Below are 21,278 nucleotides of genomic sequence, written 5' to 3' on the forward strand. Positions count from 1 at the left end.
TATAATATTGACGATGTTATCATAGGGATAATACTTACTATATCCATAAAATTTCGATTTTTAGCTAAACAGAAAATTCTCAAACTGACACGCAATCATAGTCATACGTCTTGCAAATAAAATCAGAAAGATAAACACACTGCTGAACAAGACTGCACTTATTTAATATAAAACCCATTTACAGGAGACGTTTCGATTTTCTAGCCAAGATCCACATCAGACGTACACTCTGATGAGACTACGTGTACGTCTGATGAGAATCTTGGCTAGAAGATCGAAACGTCAATTGTAAATGGGTTTTATATTAAATAAGTGCAGTTTTGTTCAGCAGTGTGTTTATTTTTCAGAAAATTCTCATTTTCTCGAAACCAATTTCTCAACAAATTCGGTCTTTTCTTTGTGAATGGCATAATGCTGTTAGTTATAGACATGAGAACCATAAGTTAAAGTGACTAACAATTAACAGAAGTTTAGATGTGAAAGCTTGTAGTAGAATTTCGCGTTGGGAGTGATGAGTCTGTTCTTATTCTTTAAAATTGTAAAGGAGGATATTAATTAGATTTGTAGCTACCTTACAAATAATATATATTTCTGTCCGTAATATTTTAGCAATTAACGATACCAAGCAAGTCATCACTAAGGATTTTAAAAACACTTCTATTAGATTATGTGCCTATAAAACCAATTAGTCTCTGTTTATCGTCTCTAGGCATGTTTGTAAAGTGAAAAAATTGATCATCACCTTGAAATCACAGAAAACTATTTCATTATTACATAATTGTTTATATGTTTTCACTAAGACAGGAACCTCATGAGATGCCAATGAGGTACCGCTTTGTCCTATCACAAACGATTTAGTAATTATGACCTATGTTTGTCCTATTGATATCCTCACAACACATGCCCGATACATTCACACGAAACATTTTATGAGTCTTTTCCTCAACTCTTTCTTCAAGGTCTCACGAAATAGTCTCTTCTTCCACCTAAACGCTTCTTTCACCGTTCATATCATTGCTTTTGTTTCACGTTTGCATTTCATATAATTACTAATAAAACTACTCAGGTATCGAAAACTATTTACCTTTTCTATTTTCTTCCCTCTTACTGCTATAGTTGATACTGATCCTTCATTCCAGTCACCATGGCTTTTGTCTTTCTAACATTTATTTTCTCTCCATATTCTTAGCAGCAATTGCTCAAATTGTCTAACATATTATTGAGTTGCTTTTTTTTTTCGATTTCGCAACAAGCGTCATGTCATTGCAAACTGTATACATATAATAATAATAATAATAATAATAATAATAATAATAATAATAATAATAATAATAATAATAATAATAATAATATTTATTAACCCATTACACATATAAAATGTACAAAGATTAGAACAGATATTAGATGCTTATGACGCTTTTTATGACGAAATTCTATTTATTGAAGTATACTGCAAGTATAGTTCAACGTTTTGGTAGCATAACGAAACTATTAATTTTCTTTATCAATATTTTTAGCCTTTTGCCTTCCATAATTTCTTTTGTATTGTGGCGGACATAAGTCATTGATCAGGTAATGGCGACTGCTTTGAAACAAATGCAGAGTATGAGTGATCATATCTGTAATTTCGTGTCGAGAGGAAACAAACTTGTGAACCAAAGGTTTAAGAACAACTCAAGTTATTAATATAAACTTTATCGAGGATTCTTCACTTCGTATATCATTATAAAAAGAAATATGAAAGACGTTTTCAAGCGAAGAAATTTAACATACAACTTTGCAAGCGGAAGCAAAGAAACCAAACGTAACCAGACTAAAGACGAATCATTTACCGTGTAGTGATCGTAGTTCAGTGGTGAAGGTACTCGACCAGTAATCTAGAGGTTCTTGATTCAAATCCACGTCGGGCATATTTTTTTTACTTTAGGATTTTTGATGGCAGTTGATCAGCGATGACACATGTTTTATTACATTCAGATATTTGAATACTCGGATGTTTCAATACTTGAACTATCAAATCCTCAGGAATAATAATAATTATTATTATCTCGTAGAAGATTAAAAGCCAGGAGCTAATTATCGCTCAGGTCATGCCATTACAAGCAGAAACGTGACATTTCGCAAGAATATTGTGGTTTTGTTTAATGTCGCGGCTGAACAGGACGATAAACTAAAAATCAAATGAAATAAAATCTAAACGCTTTCCTATTCCCAGCCTAAATTTACAGTTACTGGGGGACACGAAGGTTCAGTGGTGGAGCGCTTACCTCTGGTGCGTGAGGGCCCTGGTTCGATCGCTGACCAAGTAAATTTATGTTGGACAACATCGTGTCCGTGGGTTTTCTCCCATTTTCTACTTATATCAATTCTTTGACTCCTTCCTTCATTTGCCTTAATCATTACTCCCTTAACCTCAGGGGCATACTCGGGAGACGTTAAACTGAAAGATGACATTTTTTCATTCCTTTCAAAATCACTTTTATTAATCATCCATCTCTTCTAGCAACAGGGCATATCGTGGAAAGCAAAACTAGAATTTGCATTTAACTTTTCCTTTCGTAAATCGTGTTTCGTTTCATTTTGTCAAATATGTATCTGAGTGATCCAAATACGTTAAGTTTATTTATAGCGATTTCTCCACTTTTCCAATACTTAAATATTCTTCCGGTTGTGGAAAAAAATCTTGTATACCCCCTAACACAGTTTCGTCAGCACTCAGATAATAGTTGCAGAGGTTAAAAGTTCAAAATCATAGATAAAGTTTCTCTTCCTAGTTTGCTCTCACGTGAGTGCATCAGCCTTCTAAATTTAATGTGAATGAAGACGCCGCTTGTGTTAAAGGAAGCGATCTAATGCGGGTACAGCTTGGTTCAAAGTGCACTAGGTTGAACGTAGATACGAGTTTACCTCTGACATTAAAGACTTTTCTTTTCCTCAAAATAAATAAATAAATAAATAAAAGTATTATTGCTGATAAATCATTACAAAGGATGTTAATCCAATGCTTTTGTAATTCAAACACATTGACAGTGAGGTCCAAGTGGGAAGTGTTTGTTGTTGAATACCTTTATATTGTAAGTAAACAAACTTCAAGTCAGAAAAGTTTCTTTCTCTTCTTTTATTTTTAAAATTAACATAAGTGTAATATTTGTTTTAGTTGTTTGAGATGACGTATTGTTTAAAATTACTGAAAATGCAATTTATTAATACAAAAATGTTGTTTTTTCCTCTCAGGATATCTGCAAGCATGCGCTCCTACTACGTGGGTGCTCCGAGGCTGCGGCACCCACACGATTTTTAGTTTGGATACAGATTTTATCCCGTTTCTCTTGCGTTTAAGTCAGCCGTGTTACCGACTGCGCTAAGGCAGCCCTAACTTATCCTTATAGTACCGGTATATTTCATTTTATCACAGCACAGCCCTTTATGACAGTGTTCATAACAGATTTTAACTAAAAATAAATCAATCAAATATCAAGACTTCCCTAAAATAATTTAGGCTAACACGATCTGTCAGTGATATGCACCCACATAAATTTTGGAAAGTCGGCGCCGTTGTCTGCAAGAGTACTGACGAGATTTATAGTGACACTTTTCTTTTTGATTTTTTTTCTCTGTTTCTCGTTATTGTTTCTTTTTTTTATTATTTATACTTTGGGAAAAATAATCTGGTGTGACTCCACAAATTTTCAGAAACGTAAACAACTACTTTCTTTACAATGTCTTATCACATTTTGAAAAATGCCATCCCTATTGTTTTGATGTCAAGTTTCAACTGAGAAAACTCCGTTATCCGGACGGCAGTATTTTTCTATTTTTTTTATTTTATGACCGAAAGTTATGACCGAAACAGGTCTATCATCATAACAATCCTTCTTTATCCTTACTTTTTCATCATTCATTTATTTTTTGACAAAACAGTGGAATTGGAAATGATGGGAGAGGGGTGAGGAAAGGGAAATGAGACACACAGACAACGAAACAACACAAAACAAAACAAAACGAAACAAATAAAATTTGAAAAGGATACGTTTCCTATATCTCTATATACTATCTGAGAAATAAAAAGATGAATATCGAAATTAGTTTATGCTACTCTCTTTTGCTTGACTCGAATGAAAAAGGCAGTGTACAAACAGTATTATATAAATATACAAAATCCATACATTAATCGGCAATTTGTACGAAGCTTACGTTATCCATATGATATATACGTACTGTCTTCTACGCGCTCAGATGTTACATCATGACGCTGTTGGATGTCTGATATCTAAGAGTCTTCCGTATATAACATACCTATGCGCATGTTACTTACGTCAGCTATATGTTATATATCCATATACTTACTGTATATGTGAGATCCTGACCGCCTATAGGTCTATACATTGTTCTATTTCATAAGGAAAGTACGTGTGGATGGAACACTTATATGAAAAGTAATATAAAACATACGTTTTCAGTTATATGTTTGTTGCAGGATGTGACCTATAGTCCTACATTAAGACTAAAAACTACAGGGTTTACGCATGTAACCTATGGTTATACGCACGCCACATACGTTTTCTTTCTCTCTCTGTGTGTGTGATTTAGGTGCACGGGACTGTGGACCGATTTCCGGTAGGAAAGTATAGAAATTTGAATGCCTTACGTTGGTTCGGATTCTACCTTAAACTGTTGGTCCAAGTCTCATGTAACCTCAGTGCTGAAAATAGATGCTAAACAATTTTAAAAATTACGTATTAACTACTTTTTTATTTTAAAAAAGTATTATTTTCACTGTTGTTGTTGATGTTAATATATGTTGATGTTAATAAGACAAAGCGTTGTAATATCTATACATGGAATATATAACAATATATAGGTATGTAATCAGTAAATGAAATGTCCTGCCTATAAGTAAAAAAAGATTAGTGATTTATGAAAGTAATTATTATGAAATAATTTGTAGAATGAGAAAGGGGAGGAAACAGGAGAACTTGAGAAAAGGCTGAACATATTCTTGTCCACCACAAACTCACATGGTCTGACATCGAACGATGAACCCCTCACAGCAGAAGTGAAAGTCCAGTCACTAATATTTTTCTACTCCGAAGAATGTTATTCTTTCTTTCTTTCTTTTTTTTTTTTTTTTGTGAGTATTGTACTTGAGTATTTTTGTGAGTACGATGCCAGTGGTGATACGCGTTAGGTTACTATTTTGGTTCGATGTTAATTACTTATCCCGGACAGATTCCTTCCTTCAACTGGGATTGGAAATCTTTACCCAGATCCCTGGAATCTGGACCATTTTCCAGTCGCTATTCAGTCCCTCTCCAAGTAGTGGGCTGACACCCATTCCGCCTGTAGGATCGTAGAAGCAATACAACAATTTCTGTGATGACGGTAGAGTTACACCCCACATTACTAGAGCCAATGAATGATGTAGACCTTCGAGCAATATGGGACTACCTGTCTTTTACGTATTAAATTACCCCATACACGTACAGAAATTAAGGTACCTTCTGAACCCAATAGTGTGTGTAAGCCACCAACAGAGAGGAGCTACTACTACTACATTCTGTTTCGGTAGGATCGTCTAAGACAAACGAATCTTCCTCTGTTTATGGAAGAGCTACGCCTTACATTACCAACCCAAATTCTGAAGTACACTGCCAAATGGAACTGGCAGCTTCACTGGTAGGATCGCGGGTAGTGCAATCAGATAACCTGAGACAAAAAAAAAAAAAAAAAAAAAAGGTGCTCTCATTACCTCTGTTACACTTAAGGTAGGAGAAGGCGCTATGATATGAATCCCATCTCTGGCCCAAGAGGATGCACTAAATGCTTTTTGAGGATGGTAGGGATCCATCTTTAGGTAGAGAGGCGGATTCATGCCACTGGACACACCGACTATCTCTTTTTCATATGTGTTGGGAAACCACACAGCCTTATCTTCAGGACCCAAAGGGACAACCTTGCTGCCTTTACCTCACTTCACCGGCAAGACGACAGTTTACCTTGATGAGATCGTAAGAGGTAGTACAGATTCATAGGTTAGTTGTCATTTGGAGATCCAGCCGAAGCCTTCATTTCCCGGTAGGTCATCTACGATACAGTAGATATACGTGTGACAGTAATAGCCTACATTTTAAAAAAATATTATTATAGTTTAACCATTCCGCCCCTTACGTCTATCCGCTTCGCCCCCACTGTTGGAGTAAAGTGGGTTTCATACATCTCTGTTAAAACCTACACTACAAATTAACTCTTGTAATAAAGTGGACTCATGTCTGAACGAAAAAAAAATCCCAATAGACACTTCCTGCCACGATAACATCATTTAAAGTTGAATTTTACTTCGCGCCAATGAATCTAGTCCAAAATAACATTGATAATTGTAGTTTAATTTAAGTATAATATTGTCAATAGGTAAGACACATATCAAATTATAAACCACATCAAATGAAGCAAAATTGGATGCTTGATATTAGATCTCGTTCGTGATTTTGGAGCAAATCGAGAAAAACAATATTTATAGCGCTAAAATGTGTGCCATTCATTAGCAATAATAATTGATATTTTTTGTTCTGTAGGAACGAATTGTTTATTTATTCATTTCCTGTGAATATGTTTTAAAAAAAAGTAGACTGTTAAGCAGGGATTTATTTGTAGCCAGGGAAGCCTGGGAATTTCCCCCCTTCTAAGTTTTAGTTTCCCTGTCTAAGTTTAGGCTATACAATATGTTTTAAAGTACAATGATTCAACTTCATGTTTTAGTAACTTTTTTTTTTTTTTTTTTTTTACTTTTTTAGTATGTTTATTGTCGCGAACTATGCTCGTCTTGTTTATAGAATTGTTTCTAGAAGGAAAATCTTGCAGCTGATACCACTGCTTGTCATTCTTCATAATAATAATAACAATAAAGTTTCAGTTATCAGTGAGCAGTCACTGCAGTTGTGAATTGGTAGTTTCTTTCATTGACAAGCACGTTATAAGGAAATGGATATTAGACTATATTTTAATAAAATAAAAACTCCTGAGGATGAAAAGGCAAGTAATTCCGGTACATAAAGTAACAGGCTTTCGTCTGAAGGTAGTGCAACGTCGGAAACCGCATTATAGACCGCATTAAAAAAGTGAAAAAAATGATGAACTTGGGGGTCGCCTATCAAACTAGTACCATAATTTCAAAGTAGGTAGTTTTAAAAACAACGTTGTCCCACCCCCACTTTAAAGTTGTTCTGCTATACGGAACACAATCTTGCATAAATATTCCCCCCTTCTACAAAATCCACAAATAAATCACTGAAAGCAATACATTGTATCTACTATTGTTTGTCTTAACACTGTAGTTCTAACAGTGACGTACATAATCTTAACAGTGACACAATACTAATAAAAATAACGCCCATACTACTTGTAAATCTTAACCTCAAACAATGAACTGCTCAAATTCATCTGCACAAAGTTATATAACATCATACCTAAAACCAAGCCAAACCACTTGGCGTAACAGCCCGACTTGTGGGTCTGTGTCACTCCACGCCATCTGTTAGCGACTGGTGAAACTACGTCCAAGCTGGCGACGAACGCGTCGTCAGCGCGCTGCGTCGCAATGTTACTAACCGGTGTATCGGGAGCTTTCTAGACCTAGTGGCCATCACATCTTTTATTCAACTGATTCCTCAGTTTCATCTCACGACGCTTGGTGAACGCCAAAAATTGGGGAAGTACCGACCGGGAATCGAAGCCAGGACCACGTGGACATGAATCAAACGCTCTAAACCACTAGACTAGGTGTTCGACATATTTATTTACTTATTTTATTTATTTATAATAGGTTTCAGATACAGCACTAGGCCATTTTACACTGAAACATTTTAACAATTATGAAATGAAATGAAATTTTTGAGTTTTACGTCCCACGATTATGCCGGTTAGGCTAAAGGAGACGGTGATAATGAGAAATGAATGAAATGGTGGAATAAGGAAAGTGGAAGGAAACCGGAGAATCCCGAGGAAACCCACGCACGCGGTGTTTCTCCACCACAAAGTTCAGTTGGCGAGAGCAAGGTTTGAACCCGGGACTCTATACACCAGAGGTGAATACTCTATCACTGAGCCACCGCGGCCCCGCATTTTAACAATTATGTAACATAACAATAAAATAATAATTTGAAATCAAGATGGTACAGTACAGTGGCAACATTACAAAGATAGTTGATTTATAGATGATCTGAAGGTATGCCCATTTGAAAAAACGTCTACAGTTTCTGGTAACTGATTATACGTGTTAACAATTCGGTTTCAGACCATAATCAGATGTTTCTGTTCAAAATGATACTTCGTCGTATTTTTGTTTCTTTTTATTTTTAATCTTAATCTATATGACTGTAGTATTGGATAAACACTGTAGCCCAATGGAACAATCAAATATTTTATACCGTTTAGACGGAAAATAAGCAAAAATAATGAGTCATAACTGTAATACTAACAGCGTTTATTCTTGTTTATTGGTTGTCAACACAAAGAGTTCGCTATCGATGTGAATGGATCATATGAATGCGGATGACATGTGACCAGTTCTATAATAAACGCATTGGAATGCAATCTAGTCTACGTAATCAGTAATGTGATCCGACGACCGGGCAGTTTGCTTAGGTCTTCAGTTGACGAAGCAAAGAACGTCTGGACGCTTATCAGTCGATTGTCGTGTTTTCTGCAGGAAGTGCAAGTTTTTGGTACATATAATTAACATACGACTGGATTAAGGACATTTCCTTAATTTGTGAATACAAACGTTTGTTATTTTTTAAATTGTCTTCAAAATCTGCAGGTTAGTGTTAAAAATAGTTTATTTCATTAAAAGTATTTATCAGTATTTAGTCTTGACTATCCCTTCAGTACCTTAAACGTCCTTCGCCATATGGACAAGGACATTTTTGAAAGGATTGTCTGTATATTACAAAAAAAAAAAAAAAAAAAAAAAAAAAAAAAAAATCTGTACCAGAATTAGTGTACACAAGCACTGTAACCACAGGATTTAAAACGCATTCAAAGTTAATTTCGAGCAATAAATGTAAAGCAAAGGTGAAAGTACAACTTCGAGAACGAACTCAAATACATTTATCTTTCTTGTTCCTATTTTTATATTTGATTCTCAGCCCAGGCGCACCCACGGGGATTCCACCGGATAAGGATTCCTCCAAATTCCCTAACTCAACATTTATTTATACACTTTCTTAATAAAACTATAGGCTACTTGTTTAACAGGGAAATGATTGATGTAGTATGAACATTTGGTTTTACACTTCATCTGTACTCTTATAAAAACAATCTAGTTCTTTTATTTTATCAGAAAAGATAGGTACAAGTAGCTTACAAAATATCAGGTGCAAAATAAGGCAAGAGTACACTTTATGCAGAACAAGTGATTTCGCCATGTTCTTGCCATTTCGGAAGGTAGGAATAAGTAGGGTAGGATCGGGTTAGCTTAGGATTAGGGAAGTTTGAACCCATTTTGTTAAAATTTACGGAGTGTAATTGCTCGTATTGATATATACTGTATTGGTTTCTATGAATGTTCTGCACAAAGTGCACTCTTACTCAGAATAATACTAGTTCAATACTACATAGAAGTAGTGGCTTGTAGTATTGGTCATTCCAAACAAAAAAATCTCGAAGCGCACCTGATTGTCAGCTAGGAAGGAACCTGAATAAAAAGATGGACATTTCCGGTCTTGAAAGCAAGAAAATTAGTGTTAATTGGAACTAATGCCATTACTAGAGAACATAGAAGTAGAAACTGTATATGCTATAAGAATGGCTTCCATAAGGGGTCCCTTCCTGAAATGGGAGAGAATCAATATTTTGTATTAAGTTTCCGGGAAGGAAAAATATTCTTTTCATTTAATTCTTTAAAATTTTCTTAATTTCTTTACGTTCTTAATTTATGTTATAAAAATATGTTATATAATAGAAATACTAGGTGGTCAGCAAATAACAAAAGCATTTGTCCTTTTGTTGAAAGGATTCCGCTAATACGAAGATGGTACTATTGAAATCAGCCTCTATGCGACACCTTTGCATATCCTCACTTACCTTCAGCTGTACCTGTTATGTGAAAAGGCAATTATTGTTTCTGATTTAGGATTTAGGAATTAGATTTCTGGGCTTTCGGTATGTATGGACATGTTCGCCCGTCACGTATGAGGGAGGACGCCCATAGGCGATCACACTATCGAAGCAAAGGGAAGAAAGCTACCTGGGACTTATATGTTAGGTACTATCCCGAGATTTGCCTAGTACGAATGATAAAACCCTGGAAAATCTCACTCAGAATGGCTGCTCTAAAACGCTATTACGCTTTTTTGACCGAGTGTCTCCACCGAGAATTGAACCCGGGATCATTCGCAATTTATTATTTTTGAAAAGTAATAAAAGACAGAGAACTACAAACTTTGCTCTCTCCTACGAAAAATATTACGAACATCCATGACTATAACCTAAGGAAGTGAAGTTTATGATTTCGAGAACGTCCGACCAGAAATTGTACAGGCTGTTAATAAACTATATCGACAAACTGTAAGAGGTAATTTCTCACATCAAAATAAGAAAACAAGTTCAGACCTACCTGTGGGGGGAGGGGGAGAAGACTAGATCAATTTTAACACTCGCTATTTCGAATTCGAAAAAAAAAAAACATAGAGTGGCTGTCCATATAAGAGTAAAATAAGTCATTCATACACAATCCAAAAATGTATATTTCATCGATGTGTAATGTGTGTGCAACGGATTCCCTACAGAATATAATTTTCAAATATGCTCTCTACAGAATTCTAAGGTATGCTCTGACATTAAAGTAGGTCGAAAATTGGCAAAAGGCAAGCCTTCCCAGAAGTGAACATGGAATACTTTGGCGGGAAGTCAGAGGTGTTGAGGACCTCCAGCAGCACATCCCCTCGTGTTCGGAGTAATGCTTGCTGCTGCGTTTTGTTTCAGGTTTATAAGTGAAAATAACGTGAAATATTAAGTGATAAAGAAACAAGATTTAAAAATTAAAAAAAAAATAGTTATTACACTGCAAATTAAGAATATAGGGATCATTTTATACAATATTTTAACATTGCTGTTTCTTTGTTAACAATATCCTAGTACATTCTACAATCTTCGTGCATGCGTACTGCTTGTGTACAGAGTTATAATTTGCCAGCAAACTGATATCCCATAAAAATGAGACTTCGTACAACAAATACCAACCAATATTAAGTATTTATTACAAAGCAGATTTGTACATATTCAGGCGTGTAGAACTCCCTTGTGATTATGTGGTTAGTGTACGCAACTTCGGCGCGAGAGACTCGGGTTCAACTCCCAGTGAAATCTTATGCTTTTCGAATCACACGTTAAGCTGTAGGTGTACGTCTCATATAGCCTCGTTGCTGAACGAGACTCTAAAACAATCGACAAATATTCCGGTATGCAGATTAAGAAAGTTGAACAATTTTTTGTATAACAATGGAACTCACATTTCCTCACGGAAACAGTATTATTATGCCTGCTACTCTCTTGCGTTTTGTGTGCGTCGATACTTCACTTCGAAAGGTAAAGTTGAGGAGTTCAAGCAGAAACACTTCTTCAAAAAAAATTAATACAACTTCTTCACTAAATGCCTTCTAACTTCTTATTTCTATGGTGCTTGCCCACCAGCTGGGTAAGAAATATATGTCTCCGAGTTTATATGCATACACACTTATGTGCTATAAATAACATTCTCCAAAATATTATATATGATTAAAAAATTAATCTTAAGAAAATCTCACCAGCTTACATTAGATGATCACTGCAAGGTAGTATTGCATCTATTCCGGGTCATGGCAGGGTAAAGATGACATATTTAAGCGACAGCACGATGATGCGACATTAGAACATTATATATATTACTATTCAAGGCGGGGCGTAGCTAAACCTGCGCGAAATTGCGTTCGTAGGAAACAGGTGCGTTAGCAAAGGTGGGTATGCGCTTAAACGAAGATTTGTTTAGATGATTATTTGTGTGAGAAACATGCATCATATCAACGTTTCTAGAAGCATTGAAGCAGGCTAAGCCGAGAGAGCACTGAATATGGTAGTTCTTAAACGTTAAAAATGTTGGTGGAGATTTTATAGCATGGCATTTTTTTTGACATGATGTGACGCTTGATTTTATTCTACTCTTCACCAGTATTTAATATATCAGAAAATAATTACAAATATAGAAATTTAAATAAATCAAATAATAATTAAATACTGCATCTCTTCTTTTACACGTATACTCACCTTTGCTATTGTGCTTGAACACTAAGGACATATCCCAGTGTTGCTGGTCACTACCCACCAACCGGAATAAATAAGATTAAGAACAGGTTGCTGTTTAGAAAATCTTGGGCCACGGTGACTCAGTGTTAGAGCGCATACCTGTGGTGCGTGGGGTCCCTGGTTCGATTTCCGGCTAGAAAAAAATTGTGGTGGACCAGATCGTGTTCATTCGTTTTCTCGGAGGATTACCGTTTTCTTCCACACTCTCATTCCACAATCATTCACGTGTCTTGTTCATCCGACTCCCTTAGCGTAGCGGACATACGCGTGGGACGTTAAACTGAAAGAATTCATTTTTTAAATAAAATTTCCTTCTAACGTATGCCAATTCAGAAAGGAGGAGTAACGTTTAACCCTTTGGGGATTCTATGGTACAATTTGTACCATACGCGTTTTTCATGGTACATTGCGTTATAACTCTCCTATTTGAGCTTTTTCTTCCGTTTTTTTTCAAGTCCAGAGACATTGTAGAAGACATTACGTATGGTTTTACACCTTCCTGCGTCCAGACATAGGAGTTGATGACGTCATAAGTCTAAAATATATTTTTTCATTTATTGAGCCTATGTTCAATATTTTTGGCGAGCTTATTTTTGCACGTAGAAGATTGAAATTTTGCACAAACATTCATTTCACCGAGTAGTATTTACCAGATTTTTTTCAGATTTGTGAGTTAAAACAAGGGGGGAACCAGAGGGTCAAAGGGTTGAAAAAAGAGATATGTTTACCCCCAAAATCCTTTCTTCGGAATTTTCTCGCCTTATATACATGATGGAGACACGTGAGTCATACTGTCTGAAAGCCACTTTTATTCTGAAGAGAATGATGTGCGAAACATGACCCTAGGGTAATTAGGGATGTGTAAGGGAATTTTTATCAAAATGTACTTCTGTATAGGGGTATATGAGGCAATGTCGGTATATATATGTTATGGCGGGCTTATTTTTGCACCTAGAAGATTGAAATTGTGCACAAACATTCAGTCCACCGAGTAGTATTTAAGAAATTTTTTTTCAAATTTATGCGTTAAAACAGGGGGGTCCAGAGGGGCTAAAAGTTGAAAAAAGGGATATTTAGACCAAAAATCCCTTTTTTCGGGAATTTCCCGCCTTAGATACATGATGGAGACATGTGAATGGTACCGCCTGAAAGGCAGTTCTATTCTGAAGAAAACGATGGGCGAAACATGACCCTACGGTAATTCGGGATGTCTCAGGAAATTTTTTTCCTGAGATCATAGTGTTTTGTGGTAATTTGGGGCATTGTGGGAATTCCTGATAAAATTTCTCCCGCCCTTACTATTCAAGATAGAAACTAGAAATTTGACACACACATTCAGTATACCAAGTACTATTTTTCAGATTTTTTTATATGGCTACGTTCACACAGGGCCGCTCCAGGGGGTGCCAAAGTGCGAGAAAAAAAATTTCCTCCAAAATTTTCCCTTTGACATCATTTTTCCCGCTCCTGGTATATGGTATGAGCATGAAAGTAGTACCATTTGAAAGCCAGCTCTATTCTGAAGAGAATGAGGTATGAACCATGATCCTAGGATAAATAGTGACGATGCAGTAGCTGCTTGACTGAAAGTCTAAAAAATAGCCCAAAAAGCCGGAATCCGAAAAGGGTTAAAGAAGTAACCATTGGAAGATATATATGCCGTCTGTGAACATAGAAATAGTAGTAAAAATTGTGGTTCTTACATTACAGTTTTTCTCGTAGCAGCGAAAGTGCAAACCTTGTTTCTCCCCTCCCCCCTTTTTTAGAATGAGTTATGAAAAGGCTTCCCAATTGCTTTCAGCAAATTACAATCTGACAGCAATATCGCCAATAGCATTTACTGTATCACAATTAACTTTGTCATTGGCGAAAACTCTTGGTTACAATCAAATAATTTGAGAATCTGGTCGATCGAAAGAAGAATCCTGTCATAATCACTATCTAAAACTTTGCAGATCGGTGTTTCACTTTTCCACCAAGTTATTGGCAATTTTTTATGCTGATCGGATGACTCGAACATGACTTCAATAAAGGTTTATATTGCTTCAGTTACCATTAATATTTCTTACATAGATTTTATTCACCTAGCTATAATGGTTTCTGTTTTTCCAAGTTCAAGCCTGTCTTCATTCTCCCCATTAGTACTGTTTCTACATATATGAGACTAGCAGCGTTCACCCCGCTTCGCTGCGGTCACCCCGGAACGCAATAAACTTTGTTACTTAGATAATTTTTACTTTTTCGCTTTCAAGTGATATCAGTAAATGTTAACATTATATCGCCTGTCATTTATGTTAACCCGCCGAGTGACACAGTCATGCGGGTTGCATATAAATACGTTTATTTTTACCTATGATGAACTAACAAAGGATTTGTACGTTATGGACACTTGAATGGTCAATTATCTCAAGACACTGGTAATTAAAAATTAAAGTGATATGATAAAAACCATCTAGGGTCCAAATCCTAATAACCCCCCAAAAATGAAAGAAATTGGTTCAGCCGTATTAGCGTGATGAGGGAACAAAGGATTTGTACGTTCTCTTTTATATATAAGATCAGTTAACATTATAGTTCAGATTTTGTCTGTTTTCAGTATAAAATACACATCACTCACAAATCTTTGCATTTTCACTTCATTCATCAGAGATTCTGGCTTTGCCATACATTGATGATAGAAATGCGCTGATTTTGCATAATAAATGTGGCCAGCGACATGAAGATAACACAGCATTTGTTAAACTGATAAATGTAGCTTTCAATATCCTGTTCTCGAACAAAATTATGAATTATTTCTACTTGGCGATAATATTGACGAGAAGTTTGTTCTAGATCGGTCATAATTTGGCTTATTTTCAACAAAAGGCTTTCCAAAACTCACATCAGCGACTGATCTGACTTTTCTTTTCCAGTTACCTTCTTGTACGATGTAACCAAGTATTATCTTCTTCGGTAATCATACAACTTTTTTTAATATTTTAAGTAACAAACATTGCGTTATAGTATATACACGAATATCTCAGGCATATCAGTGGCCTGGTATCAAGTGTGTTCTCGAGGACTTATAAAGGTAACCAAGAAAGTTCTATCGCTTTTTGTGGACGTCTGTGTTCTATTGGCCATTACACCGTGAATTGAATGCGAATGAGACAAGGCGAAGGTCAGTTGTTGGTGTGGGTATATCCAACGTACTACCTGGTTGTGGAAGTTCAGTTACACCGTGAACTTGCGTAAGGACAGAATGAACAGGAGACCTCCACAGAGCATCATAAGGTCGTGTAGGCTTTACGAGTTCAAACTGGGGTTGAACGCCGAGGCAGCGGGGCAGAAGATATGCCAGGCCTTTGGTGAGGGTGTTGTGACTACGCGGGCAGTGCAGTGGTGGCTTTACAAGTTTAAGGACGGTGACGAAACGATCGAAGACGCATCACGTGCCGGAAGATTAACACATGTGCAAAATTAAGATCTTCTGGCAGTAATTAAGGCGAACAGTGGCCAGACATGTGAGGAATTGGGACTACAATTCAGTGTAAGTGGAGAAACCATTCCGTAGCACCTCCATCAACTTGGGAAGCACTACAAGTTGGGTTGATGGATCCCACATGATTTGACTCCGTGCCAGGAGGCATGACGAGCAGACATCTGTGTTTCTTTGCTGTCTCGTCTGAAGAAGGAGTCATTTCTGGATAGGGTGTTGACATGTGATGAGAAGTGGGTCCTGTATGAAGCTCTACAGCGCACAGTGGGGCCAAAGCATTGAATTCTTGTCAAAAAGTAGGAAAGCGCAATATGAAGCAGAAAATTGTAGATAACCAATTAGTTCGGTGTGTGCAGTGGCTTCAATAATGTATTAAGTATACAGAATAAAGATTTGGACATAAATTAAATTCAGAAGCAAACAACAACAAAAAGTACAGTTTTTGGGTGGCACAAAGATCCACTATATGAACATGTCTTTGAAAGTGTGAAAGAAGATCCGTGGACTGAAATATTTATGTTATTTCGTCATTATTTCATCAAAAAATTATATTCCTTATATTCCCGCCTAAATTATATAACAGATTATATGATTGGCATCGACACACGCAGTGGCAATATACTTTGATATGGCAATTTACGATTGGCTTACATTCTTGCGCATGAAACGAAAGAGTAAAATTATTTAATTTACAACTGAAGAATAATAAAATTAAAGAAAAGTTCTTCTTCTCAAAATTATTTCAAAGTTGGGAGGATGCTTCAACACATAAAAATTATCTCATCACAAGTTCTCAATATGAATATATTATCAGATATATTAAACATATTATTATTTACACTCATTGGTAACCTGTTCAGGTTGCTTCATTTATTGCATCTTGCAATACGTGGGCTCATGTTAGGGGTTTGATTGGAGCATTCCGAGGTGGAGTGAGTGGAGGTTCATCACAAAAAAAAAAAACTGAATTTTAATATGGTGCTGCCTTATGGCCCGTAGATTGTTTAGCAGACATTGGTATTTTAAATGTCGCCACCCATTAACTAAATATGGTTGTCTAGAGTTTAGTTCTGTTGGTGAATGCCAGAAAAGTATGACTAGATGTTCCGGACAAGATGGGGCCTGGGACCGAAGCCCTCAACGAGGTCTGGGGACAAAATTCCCGGAATCGACTTATATTCAACTTTGTCAGTGTGTGCATGAGAATCACACGTCTAATAAGCTTACACTTGCTCTCACATTCATCTCAGCTGAATTCAAAAGCAGCACTACATGCAGAATGCGTTTTTCCTAAAACATTTTCATGCGCTATGTTTTCCAAAAGTACAAACATGTGTAGATTTTCTCTTTGCATACAGTAAGTACAATGCTTCTACTATGACATATTAAAAAATCACAGATATATAATCTACTAAAATGCCATATTGTCTACTAAAAGGCCATTCTATCGTTTGACCATAGTTTATATGTTTTCAGTACCACATCATTTTTCAAATATGATATTAAGTAGTACTACTACACATTACATCAACATTCTAAATATGCAAAACGATACATACATGTGGGTCGTGTCACCATGTTTACCAGCCACTGAATATCTATACGCAATGCAGGTATAGTTGCATTCATAGTCAACTTCCTATCTTCTGTCACTAAGCAGTGCCTCTCTGGCTTCGGCGAATAACCAAGTTTACACGAGCCATGAGCTCATTGTAAGCTGCTATCACTTCCTTTCCTGCACACTATCTTATGTGTACACTATTAAGGTTTCATTATAACAAATTATATCGAGTCAATCTTTTACTTCAGTTTTCGAATTTTTGCCAAGAATTGTCTGGTTTCGCCCCACTGTGCGGCACCGTCATCATTGGTAGTGTCCCATAAACCGGTTCCAAAACAGCCGAAACCAGCATTGCACCAGACGAAGATCCTCCTGTGTGTTTGGTGGACTGCTTTCAGCGTCGTGCATCGGGAACTACTATCTGGTCAGAGCATCTATGTAACTGTGTACTGTCAGCAGTTGAGTCGTGTTCAAGAAAAATCACAAAACTCTGGAGACAACGCTTCTGAATCGCAAAGAAGTCCTCCTGTTACAGGACAACGCTAAACCCCACGTTGCTATGACGACCCGGGACATCATTTTGCGTCTTAGATGTCAAACACTTTTACATCCGCCATACTCCTAGGACATTGCATCGTCCGATCACCTGTTCTATTCCTTGGACAATCATCTTAGAGGACGCCAGTTCAAATCCCTAGAAGAAGTGCAGAATGAACTTGATACCTTCTTCGCTTCACGTCCCACCAAGTTCTACAGCGATAGAATCAGTGGCCTTACAGAACGTGGCAGAAGGTCGTCGATGCTAATGGGGACTACTTTTGATCGTCCAGCTACGTCTTAAGTATAGTATGGTTAAGTAGTACACCTATATCGCGACAAGTGGTTCTGTTATTTCCTTGAAGTAATGCCGCGTATAATGAAGCTGAAGCAAGCTTTCAGTTTTGTGTCTCTCCTGCAAAATTGGTAAAATGTTACTTACGCGATATTGAATCTCAGGTGACGATTATGCTCTAACACTTGTATACCAATTAAATCACAAGGAATATAACTTCAGCTTGTATATTATATTATTTGTATAAGAATGGTTCAGTTCATTTTATGTGGTTATATTTTCTTCTAGCTACTGAATGATGAACATCATGCGGTTTTCTTTACGCCCAAATAGTGTTTTAAGTGGAAATCAACTAAGTTTCAAACTCTTCGCCATTTTGAAATATGGTGGCATGTTCTCCATGTGGGATTTGTTCAGAGAATAAGGGGATCTTATAGAAGAAAGTCCAGCAATAATTAGCTTTCTATCAGTTTTTTCTTCTACTAGAAGCGGTAAACTATCTATCTAACTCTATGGCCTATGAAACCCTTAGGTTCAATACCACATTCCCAAAAGCTTTCCATTGATTTCTGTCCTTTAGCCACCTGGATCTAGTTTCTACTTTGTATTCCTGTTTTTGCGAGATCCATCTTAATATTATCCTCCCATCTAAGTCTTCCTAATGGTCGTATTCGAAATGGTTTTCCTGTTAAACCTTTGAAGGTTTTCCTACTTTCTTCCATTCTAGGTACATGACCTGCCCACCTGAGTCTCTCAGACTTCATGACTCTAACAATGTTTGGTAAAAGGCACAAATTATATAGTTCCTCATTATGAAGTTTCCGACATTCTCCATTCCCGTTCCCCTTAGGTTCGAATATTTGTCTCCGGGTTTCATTCTCAAATACTATCAATCTAAGTTCTTCCCTCAGAGTAAGCGACCATGTTTCGCAATCATACAACACAACAGGCATGATTATCGTTTTATATCATCAATTTTAAAATACACATGCTTCGACAGAATTCTAGAAGATTTTGAATTAAATAATAACACGAATTCCCTCCTTTCAGTTGTTTAATTTCTTCGTGGATATGGTTTTGGTCTATCCTAGATATTTGAAAGTGTCCATTTTGTTGAAAGTATTATTTGATACTTTGATGTAGGTCTATCCATAATTTGCAATATTACGATACCGGCAAATTTCAATGTATTTAGTTTTCTCTGCATTTGCTTCTTAACCCATGTCCCTACAAATGTTTAATGAGTGGCTCCACGTTGTTCCACGAAGTTGGGATAAGTGGATCCCAAGTTCGATTTCCGGTGGGCGCTCTCGGTTGGGATGTGTAAAAGCATTTTGAGGCTAGCCATCCTGAATGAGGTTTTCCTGGGTTTTCCTCGTTTACACCAGGCAAATGCCGGGGCGGTATCTAACTTACTGATCCCAGGCCACTTCCTTCCTTCCCTTTCCCCGGATAGTGTGCTCGCCAGGGGACGTCATCCCTCTTCCGTGACGGGCTACATGGCCACAGTTGTCGAAAGCACAGAAATCTAAATCCTAAATCCTAAGTGTTTAATAAAACCTCTCCATTTCTTTTATAATTCTCGTTTCATCCCTATCATATCACATTTTCAGCATACGCTATAACCTTGTGAATACCATTCAGCTTTAGACCCTGGGTGCTATCTTTGATTTTCCTTCTGGTGTATTAAAAAGAACAAAATTAAATAATAATAGAGACAACCCATATCTTTGTTTCAGGCCATTCTCAACGTAGAAGCTCATGAATAGATACTTTCCTATTGGACTTTACTATGGGATTATCTAACTAGTTTTTTTTTTTTTTTTTTTTTGATTTTACTATGGGATTATCTAACTAGTTTTTTTTTCGGTATTCCAAAGTTAATAAGAATGTTGCACAATGTTTCCCTCTGAAGCAACAGTAAAACGGAAAAGAGGTAGACCGTACGTTTTTGTCGCCATTTTTGAAAGATGGTTGTGTGTTTCCAGATGGGATTCTTCGGGATCTTTACCAGTGGATAAGGGGATCCTTGAAAATATTCTCGGCAATAGTTAGTTTTTTACCAGTTTTCTCCTTCAACTGAAAAAAACTTTTTAAATAAGGAGAAAGCAGAGTACATGAATTCCCTACCATTTTCACAAGATGATGCTATGTTCCCTGTATGGGACTTTTCGCCGGTGGATAAGGTTATCTTAAAGAACATATTTCAGCAAAAATAGCTTTCTATGAGTTTTCTTTCGTTCTACAGTCCTTATTTGTCATAAACCCCTTAGACTATGAACACTGGGAGAACGTACGCGCTCGAACAAAATGCTGAGCGTTTAGATTCCAAATTAGGATATAATGCAAGCAAACTTTGCTCCAATATTACATTTGGATTCGAAGTTTCTGGAGCATTCGGATTTCGGAGTCAATACTGTATAGTTGTTGTTGGTAGTAGGGGTTGATGGTGGCTGAAAGGTTCAGGAATGTCTTTTCATTGGCAAGTGGGAAGGAATGATGATTATTAATTAGATGTTGCACAATAAAGAACTAGGATTAGGAATGAGATTTCTGAGCTTTCTGCTGCTACGATCATATTAGTCTGCCACGTAAGAGGGATGACGTGTCTTAGCGATCACAATATCCGATGAATTGGGGAGGAAGAGAGAAATGGAAAGAAAGGAAGTGGCTTGGGGCTATTATATTAGGACCATCCCGATTGCAGAATGAGGAAAACCCAGGAAATGCTCATTCAAGATAGATGGTCTGAAAAGCTGTCACATTTTTCCGACCGGGTGTCCCCACCGGGATTCGAACCCAGGACCGCTCGCTTCCACAATAAGAAATCGTACAAAATGTTTCCCTCCCTGACAAGATCAGCGACTTGCCTTCTCTTTTTTGGATAATTCAGGAACACAGTGTCTCAGTGGTAGAGTAGTTACCTCTCGTCCTTAGGGTCCCTGGTTCCTTCCCCGGCTAAGTATGTTTTCACTGGACAACATCGTGCCTGTGAGCTCTCTCGGAGTTTCCCCTGGTTCATACCGCATTCTCATTCCACAAATGATTGCATCATCATTCACTCACCTAAT

The 21,278-nt window shown here is 36.8% G+C and overlaps 1 protein-coding gene across 2 annotated transcripts in view; it reads left to right on the plus strand.

Moving 5' to 3' along the window:
• Window positions 1-2,932: 2,932 nt before the first annotated feature.
• The window catches only part of LOC145693275 (clavesin-1-like), a 126,717-nt gene continuing 108,371 nt past the window's right edge, over window positions 2,933-21,278 (plus strand). The window contains exon 1 of one of the 2 annotated variants that reach the window (XM_081769120.1): window positions 2,933-3,074. The gene's annotated coding sequence lies outside the window, so the exon portion shown is untranslated. Of the gene's footprint in view, window positions 3,075-8,604; window positions 8,816-21,278 lie in introns of those variants that run through there. The other variant, XM_081769119.1, reaches the window with a different exon arrangement.

The sequence above is a fragment of the Thermobia domestica genome, chromosome 8, assembly GCF_964235325.1.
Source record: "Thermobia domestica chromosome 8, izTheDome1.hap1.1, whole genome shotgun sequence".
Classification (NCBI taxonomy): Eukaryota; Metazoa; Arthropoda; class Insecta; order Zygentoma; family Lepismatidae; genus Thermobia; species Thermobia domestica.